The sequence below is a fragment of the Artibeus jamaicensis genome, unplaced genomic scaffold (assembly GCF_021234435.1).
Source record: "Artibeus jamaicensis isolate MK-2021 breed Jamaican fruit bat unplaced genomic scaffold, CSHL_Jam_final contig_60, whole genome shotgun sequence".
Lineage (NCBI taxonomy): Eukaryota > Metazoa > Chordata > Mammalia > Chiroptera > Phyllostomidae > Artibeus > Artibeus jamaicensis.
In genome coordinates, this window is record NW_026521900.1 from 9,995,620 (window position 1) to 10,004,982 (window position 9,363).

A 9,363-nucleotide genomic window follows, 5' to 3' on the forward strand; every position below is an offset into this window, starting at 1 on the left:
TGGGTTTGGTCCCCAGTTGGGGAGCATGGAAGAGGCAACCAATCAATGTTTCTCTGTCATGTAGATGTCTCTTTCCCTCTTGCTCTCCATCCCCTCCTCTCTCTCTAAAATCAGTGAGCATGTCCTTGGTAAGGATGAATCAAAAAGAAAAAAATCTTACTCATTAACCAAAACAGATGGTGGAGGGGAAGGAAGGAGGAGGAGGAACTGAATATTTAGAAGCACAAATTCATGATTAATGCCAATACCAGGAACCAAAGACAATTCTGAGGACTTGAACTCTACCAGAAATCATAGCTTCATTGGGCCAATAAGACAAAACCTTAGGATCATCATTTTAAAAATCACCAGGGAAATGGATCCTATCCACAGTCACAAAGTTCAGGAGGCTTAAGTCAGAAAAATACGTATCTTTACAATATTCATTCTATTTGGAGTCGTGAGTATATTAATGTTACAGAGGTCATGTAGTATTATGGGGGGACTTTGAGGACATTATAAACATTTTCATTATGTTTGAGAAATGTACTTACTAAAGATCATTTGATAAATAAGTAGTGTAAATAGTAAAAACATAAGGTAGTTTCTTTATCCCTTCCTCTCTCACTCCCTCCCCCTTCCATTTATGTATAACTTTTGATTCAATAAATCATTAGATAAAATGCCAGATAACTGATACTACAAATATACCCTGTTATAGCCATCTACAGCTTTGGTTTTATACTAATGCCTGTATTTCCAGTGGGAGATGAACCTTTGCCTTTGCGTTGAAGAAACTTTTAAACTCAGAGGATGTACAGTCCTGGGTTTTTTCCCCTCCAGGACTTTATAGTGCTCAGCATTGTTTTTATTTTTATTTTTTGTTTCATTTAAAAATATTTTTTATTGATGTTCAAGTACAGTTGTCTCCATTTTCTCCCCACCACTCTCCCCTATTCATTCCCACCTCCCACCCTGGGCCCTACCCTCTTTGGCTTTGTCCATGTGTCTTTTATGTATGTTATGGCACATTTACACAATGGAATACTACACAGCAGGAAGGAAGGGAGGGAGGGAGGGAGGGAGGGAGGGAGGGAGGAAGGAAGGAAGGAAGGAAGGAAGGAAGGAAGGAAGGAAGGAAGGAAGGAAGGAAGGAAGGAAGGAAGGAAGGGGAGGAAGGGGAGGAAGAAAGAGAGAAAAGAAAGAAAGAGTTCCTACCCTTTGCACCAGCATGGATGGATCTGGAGAGCATTATGTTACTAAGTGAAAAAAGCCAGGTAGTGAAAAACAAATACCATATGAGCTCAGCATTGTTTTTAAAAAAAAGGAAGAACAGACCAAATGGAGTCACCTGTGCTAAGCTACATCACCAAACCAAAAGTTAAGAACTAATCTAATTGCATTTTCAACCTCTCCCAGAGTATAATTCCCTGGTTAGCAGTAGTTAGGTAATCTGTCTGAAAAGACCCCCCGGTCTTCCCCTAAGGGGAGATGTTCTAGCCTGAAACAATCCATTTTTTAAACTTCTTAGTCCCATCCTCCTTCTGCCTATAAAAACCTTCCATTCTGTGTAACTCATCTGAGTGCCCTTTAGTTAATAGATGGAATGCTGCCCAATTCATGAGTTGCTTAATAAAGCCAGATTTTCCAGTTTTGTTCTTTAACAGCATGATTGATGACTCCTAAGAATCAAGAAAAAATACATGATAGGAGTAAAACCTTATTTATCACTGAATAACTTTCATGCAATATTTCCCCCAAAATCTCTTACAACCAATGTTTATTAGATTTTTACAACCTTTTAAAAATGTTTTATTTAATTATTGTTCAAGTACAGTTTTCTGTCTTTTACTCCCATCCCAGCCCACCCCCCCAGTGCTCTCCACCCCACTCCCAGTTCCACCCCCCTTAGTTGTTGTCCATGTGTCCTTTATACTACTTCCTGTAAATCCTTCCCCTTTTCCCCTGAAATTCCCTCCCCTCTCCCCTCTGATTTTCACAACCTTAATTCAACTATTTTAAACTTCTATGGAAAGAGATTTGTATTATTATTTTTTTAAAGAAGCTTCCAAATAACCAATGTTTTTTTAAATTTTTTTAAAGATTTTATTTATTTATCTTCAGAGGGGGAGAGAAGGAGAGAAATATGAAGGTATGGTTGCCTCTCATGTGTCCCCTGCTGGAACCGGCCTGCAACCCAGGCATGTGCCCTGACTGGGAATCGAACCGCGATACTCTGGTTCACAGGCCTGTGCTCAATCTGCTGAGCTACACCAGTCAGGTGTATTTTTTTAAACAATTTTTAGTTAATAAATAAAGGCCTATCCTGAGGCTGTCACTCTTACACAGGGAACTCTAAGGCTAGATTGAGCACTGTTAAAGGCTTCTGTGAATTCAGTTCATTTTACTTCATGGATTGGAACATACTGCATAACCTGAAGTCAAGAGGACGATTGTCTTTGAAATGAGTCTTGTGGGGGAGACTCCAGCACTAGGCTGATGTCCCCTGCTCTCTCCAGCCACTGATGAGTTGAATACATTAGCCTCTTGATAAATTCCCAGAGTGTCCATCATTTCTCATCTTGTGAAGGGGAATTTGGGTGTGAGCATCTAGCCTCAAGGCATAGATACCCCGAGCTTTAATTTCCTTCCCTTCCCCTCAAAACTTCTACCCAACCTTATTTCACTTATTTTTACTGAATGTCAAACCATTTGCAGAAATACCTTTTGGTCAATATTACTTTCTAAAGTGTTGCCTCAATATAATGAAGCTGCTTCTATAAACCACACATGGAAATGGGTCTCATTTTATAATCATTTCTCACAAGATGAAAGCAACTTCATGCTAAGAATTGCCAACATTTGGAAAATTGTAATCTCACTGAATTAATCACCTCAACCTCTAAAAGAAAGATACTTTAGATTGGGCACTTATATTTTCAATCTTTAAATTGCTTAGGGAAGCAAATGTTACATATTTTCTTGCAGATAATCCGTGCTCATGTACTGGGGTTCTGGTAAAAGACTTCTTTCCATTCTAACTTTTCATCTTCACTTTTCCCAGATAGGATCTCTGGTTAATTATGTCCCCCTCCCTCCAGCTCTGCAAACAGGTGGCTATGGGGATAAAACCAATGATGGTGTTCACAAGGCTGTTTTCGGCTGTGTGCAGTACTATGGCCACTCATCAGCCTTATCAGTCATATTTGCCCACAGAGATAACAATATACAGTATCAAACAGGGCTCTCTGTATCTTTTGGGTCAGAATTTGTGCCAATGTCCTTGTCCCCCAGTCCTTAAAGATGGACTACACTAGCAAAGACAGGTGTTCAAGGCCCCATACGTAGTATATGGCAGCATCAGGACTAGAAACAGCTTGCTCGATTCCTGTGCCCCAAGCCTTCTATAAATGTTCCTACTCAGCTTCTTTGTGAAGAAAGCAACCAGAGTTGGGGTTTAATCGTCTGAGTTATGTACCACTTGATGTTTTCCATCATTCACAGAGATGACTGGGCCAACATTAGTCACCTGACCCAAGAGCAGTTTGGAGGCTCACATTTAACAAGAAAACACAAATCTGGACAGAAGAGGCCTCACAATGAAACTAGGACATGGTAGACTTGCCTTCTACATAGCTAGTCTAACCTGCAACTGAGTGTAGTAAACTAAGTAATCCCCAGTCCCACCCCACAAAAAGATGTCCGCATCCTAATCATGGGAATTGATGAATATGTTACCTTGTGTGGTAAAAGGGACTTTGCAGGTACAATTAAGGTTAAGAAACAGATCAGGTACTGTTGGCTGTGTTTCAAAAAAAAAAACTATGGTACATTTACACAATGGAATTCCATGCAGCAGAAAGAAAGAAGGAGCTTCTACTCTCTGCGACAGCATAGATGGAACTGGAGAGCATTATGCTAAGTGAAATAAGCCAGACGGCGAAAGACAAGTAACATATGATCTCACCTTTAACAGGAATCTAATCAACAAAACAAACAGGCAAAATATAACCAAAGACACTGAAATTGAGAACAGGCTGACAGTGACCAGAGGGGAGAAAGGAGGGAATTTCAGGGGGTGTGGAGAAGGGTTTGAAGGAACAAGTATATAGGACACATGGACAATAACAAGGGAGGGTGGAGACGGGAGGGAGGTGGGGAAGGCTGGGGGCGTGGGTTGGGCTGGGGGTAAAGGGCAGAAAACTACTTGACCACAACAATTAAAAAAATTTTAAGTAATAAATAAGGGAGCACTGGGGGTGGGCCAGGATGGGAGTAAAAGACAAAACTACTTGAACAACAATTAAATAAAAAATTAAAATAAAAACAAAAATAAAGCTGTTCATATAAAACGAAAGAAAGAAAGAGAGAGAGAGAGAGAGAGAGAGAGAAAGAAAGAAAGAAAGAAAAAAGAAGGAGAGAAAGAAAAGAAAAAGAAAGGAGGGAGGGAGGGAGGAACGAACGAACGAACAAACTGAAATGGGGAGATTAGCCTTGATTATCCAGGTGGGCCCAACCAATATAATCACAGGTTTACTTAGGGAGCTAAAAGGACCAGTGTCATTAAGAGCAGAAGGTGCAACAAAGCAAGAGGTTGGAGTGATGCTAAGAAGGGCATGAACCAAGGAATGCGGGTGGCTTGTAGAAACTGAAAAAGTCAAGAAACCTATTTTCTCCCCTGGCTGGTGTAGCTCAGTGGATTGAGCATAGGCCTGTGAACCAAAGGATCGAGGTTCGATTCCCAGTCAGGGCACATGCCTGGGCTGCAGGCCAGGTCCCAGCAAGGGACCCATGAGAGGCAACCATACATTGATATTTCTCTCCTTCTCTCCTTCCCTTCCCCTCTAAAGATAGATAGATAGATGATAGATATCTAGATATATATCTACATAGATAGATAGATAAATCTTAAAAAAAAAACCTAATTTTCTAAAGTCTCCAGAAGGAACCCAGCCCTGCTTACACTATGATTTTACACTTCTGACTTCCAGAACTATAAAGGAATAAATTTGTTGTTTTAAACCACTAAATTTGGTAATTTATTACAGGAGAAATAGGAAACTAATATACTAGGCACAGAGCAAGTGTTCCTTGCCCTTTAAGAGGAACATTCCTCTTTCGCAAAGGGCCCAACTGGGCTGCCACTGACCACTAGGATGGTCCCGTGCTTTCCATTTTACTTGAAACACTTTCTTAAAGTAGAAAATAAGTTTTCTTCAAGCAATTAAACCCTCCCTTGTAGAAATTAGTTTTCTATTTCCTGACCTTTATATTTTTTCCCAGGTGCCTTTTGTACTTCTCAGGTAGCCTTGGGTAATCCTCCATGGGCCTACTTTATCCACTATGGCTGGATCTGGCACTGCCTGAGGAGTTGCCATAGTTTTGGATATCCCCGTTGTCTGACAAAACTGTCCTAGGGAAGTAGAAATAATTCTCAAGAGTGTTAGCTCCATTGGGGAAAGGTAATAGAAGGCAGGTGGAGCTGACAATGAGGAATGATGCTCTAATCAGAGCCTCCTACAAGGAAGTGGGTAGCTTGGACTTGAAGAGTTCTTCAAGATGCCAGCACCTGAGCAGAGCTTGGGGATTAAAGAATGTAATTTTATGCTGCCTATAAGAAACCTACTTTTATTTTTTTAATATAATGTCCATTTTATTTTTTTCCAGAGAATTTTTCTTCAGTCTTTAGGGACTTAGCTCCTTACAAGGGCTATGGTGGAGGTTGTTGAGCAGCACCCCCAGGTCTGAATCCAGGTGGAGGTCCTTCTGGGCTTCATGAGAATGATTCTTGACTACCTTGCTGTGAATGGCACAACTCACACAGTAATGTAGTTTCACATACAGCTTGGGAAGCACATAGTGAGCAAAGACACTCACTTCACAAATGTCCCTGACAGCTTTGGCCTCTGCTTTGTGTCAGATGATGAACTTCTTAATGGCCTTGTCCTTGGGCACTTATCAGGCACAGTTGGTGCAGCGAATGGGCTGCACATGGACTCCGCCTTTTTAGGCATGACCATCGTTCCTTCTTTTTTTGGTCATCTTGGAAGTGAGGACCAGAGAAAGGAAGAAACCTACTTTTAAGTATAAAAACAAAGTTAAAAGGAAGATGATGGAAAAAGATACTATGCTAACACTAAACAAAAGAAAGCTGTAATGGCCGTATTAATATACGAGGACATGAAACACCAATCCAAAAGAACCTATGCACCCCAATGTTCATAGCAGCACAATTTACAATGGCCAAGTGCTGGAAGCAACCTAAGTGCCCATCAGTAAATGAGTGGATCAAAGAGCTATGGTACATATACACAATGGAATTCTATGCAGCAGAGAGAAAAAAGATTAACTGGAACATAAACAACAAAAGAAAAAAGCAAACAAAATATAACCAGAGTTATTGAAATTAAGAACAATCTAACAATAGCCAGAGGGGAAGGGGGAGGGGACAGTGGGGACAAGGGTTTTCAGGAGCTACTATAAAGGACCCATGGACAAAACCAAGGGGGAGAGTGGAAGCAAGAAAGGGAGATGGGTTTGGAGAGGGTCAGGGGAGGGGTGGGGAGAAAATACAACTGTAATTGAACAACAATAAAATAATTAGAAATAAAAAATAGACTGCAGTTTAAACAAATACACACACACACATACACATACACAAGGGCAGATTCATCAAGAGGACACAAAAGTCCTAAAGGTTTATGCATCTAATATCAAAATACACTAAGGGAAAACTTGATAGAACTGCAAGGAGATATGGACAAATCTACAGTAATAGTTTATGTCTATAATTAACAGAACAAGTGCACAGAAAATCAGTAAGGACTTCCACCAAGATGGAGGTGTAGGTGGAAGCACTGTGCCTCCTCACAACCAAGTTTAAAAACAACAAAGTTTTAGCAACAAAAACACAGCCAAAACCACAGAAAATTGAACTATACCAAAGTCTGACAACAACGAACACTTCAGTCAATCCAGTAAGAGGGGCAGAGCCAGCAGCAGAGCGGGGTTGGGAAGGAAAGATCCACCGGACTGACCCAGGCATGCAACCCAGGCACGCAGGCAGCCGCGGGTGGATCCCAGGTGTGGAGTAGCGGGCGGACCCACTGAGGGTGCAAGGCGGTGGACTCACTGAGGGTTGACACGATCACACATTCGAGCATAGATAAACCGGTGAAGGAGCGAGCAGTGACACAGACCATGCAGGCCCCATTGGCAGGAAGCAGCAGAGGGGGCCGCCATTGTCCCTCTCTGACCCACCCCACATACAGCATCACAAACCAGCGACCTGGGTGGCCCCGCCCTGGTGAACAACTAACGCTCCGCTCCTCATACCTAACAGGCACGAACAGATCAAAACATGGCTCAAGAACAACTCAGAGCCCCTGAGCCAATAAATCTAAGTGATGAAGAAATAGCCAAACTTTCAGATGCACAGTTCAAAATACTGGTGATCAGGATGCTCACGGAACTGGTTGCTTTTAGTCACAAATTAGAGGAACATATGAAGGCTAAACTAATTGAAATGAAGGGAAATGCACAGGAAACCAATAGTAATGGAAAGGAAACTGGGACTCAAATCAAAGGAGTGGACCAGAAAGAGGAAAAAAATGACCGAACACAAAGCACGAAGAAACAAGAATTCAAAAAAATGAGGAGAGGCTTAGCAACCTCCAGGACATCTTTAAACATTCCAACATCCGAATTATAGGGGTACCAGAAGGAGAAGAGGAACAGCCATGAGTGGAAAACTTATTTGAACAAATAATAAAGGAGAACTTCCCCAATCTGGCAAAGGAAATAGACTTCCAGAAAATCCAGGAAGCTCAGAGAGTTCCAAAGAAGCCAGACCCAAGGAGGAACACAATAAGGTACATCATAATTACATTAGCCAAGATTAAAATGAAGAAGAGAATCCTAGAAGCAGCAAGAGATAAGGGGACAGTCACCTACAAAGGACTTCCCATCAGACTGTCAGCAGATTTCTCAAAAGAGACCTTACAGGCAAGAAGGGGCTGGAAAGAAATATTCCAAGTCATGAAATCCAAAGACCTACATCCAAGATTGGTCTATCCAGCAAAGCTTTCATTTAGAATGGAAGGACAGATAATGTGCTTCTCAGATAAGATCAAATTCAAGGAGTTCATCATCACCAAGCCCTTATTATATGAAATGTTAAAGGGATTTACCTAAGAAAAAGAAGATAAAAAAAGATGAACAGTGAAAGGACAGCAAACTCACAGTTATTAAGAACCACACCTAAAGCAAAAGCAAACTAAAAGGACAGCTAGATCAGGAGCAGAACCATAGAAATGTAGATCACATGGAGGGTTAGCAACAGGGGAGTGGGAGAAGGAGAAGGGGGGAGAAGGTACAGAAAATAAGTAGCATAGATGGTAGGTAGAAAATAGATAGGGGGAAGGGCAAGAATAGCATGGGAAATATAGAATCTAAAGAACTTGAGACACGTGGTCATAAACTGAAGGGGGCACAGTGGGGGAGGGGAGTACAGGGTGGAGGGGAATGAAGGAGGGAAATAGAACAACTGTAATGGCATAATCAATAAAATATATTTTTAAAAAAAGAAAAAGAAAAAGCAAGCATAATATAACCAGAGACATTGAAATTAAGAATAATCTAACAATAGCCAGAGGGGAGGTGGGAGGGGACAAGTGGGGGAAGTGTTTTCAGGAACAACTATAAAGGACCCATGGACAAAACCAAGGGGGAAGGTGGAAGCAAGAAAAAGAGGTGGGTTTGGCTGGGGGGTGGAGGGGGGTTAATGCAGACAACTGTAATTGAACAATAAAGCAATTTTTTTTAAAAAAGAAAATCACTAAGGACATAGAAGATTTAAGCAAAATTATCAACCACCTAAGTTTTAATTTTTTATTGTTCTCCAATTAGAGTTGTCTCCCTTTCCCCCCATTACTCTCCCCTGCTCTGCCCGTCCCACATTCAGTCCTCCCCCATGCTGTTGTCCTTGTCCATGGGTCCTTTATACATGTTCCTTGACTTCACCCTTCCCCTCCTTTCCCCCATTATCCCCATCACCCCTCCCCTCTGGTCACTGTCAGTTCTTTATTTCCATGTGTCTGGTTCTACTTTGCTCACTTGTTTGTTTTGTTAATTAGGTTTCACAGTATTGGTGAGATCATATGGTATTTCTCTTTCACTGCCTTGTTTATTTCACTTAGCATAATGCTCTCCCATTCCATTCATGCTGTCTCCAAGGGCAGGAATTTCTTCTTTCTTTCTGCTGTGCAATATTCCATTGTGTAAATGTACCATAGTTTTTTGATCCACTCATTTACTGATGGGCACTTAAACTGTTTTCAGCACTTGGCTATTGTAAATAATACTGCTAAGAACATTGGGGTGCAT

The 9,363-nt window shown here is 41.3% G+C and overlaps 1 pseudogene; it reads right to left on the reverse strand.

Annotated features, from left to right (window-relative positions):
* Window positions 1-5,680: 5,680 nt before the first annotated feature.
* On the reverse strand, window positions 5,681-6,021 carry LOC119059336 (40S ribosomal protein S26-like; annotated as a pseudogene).
* Window positions 6,022-9,363: the final 3,342 nt, after the last annotated feature.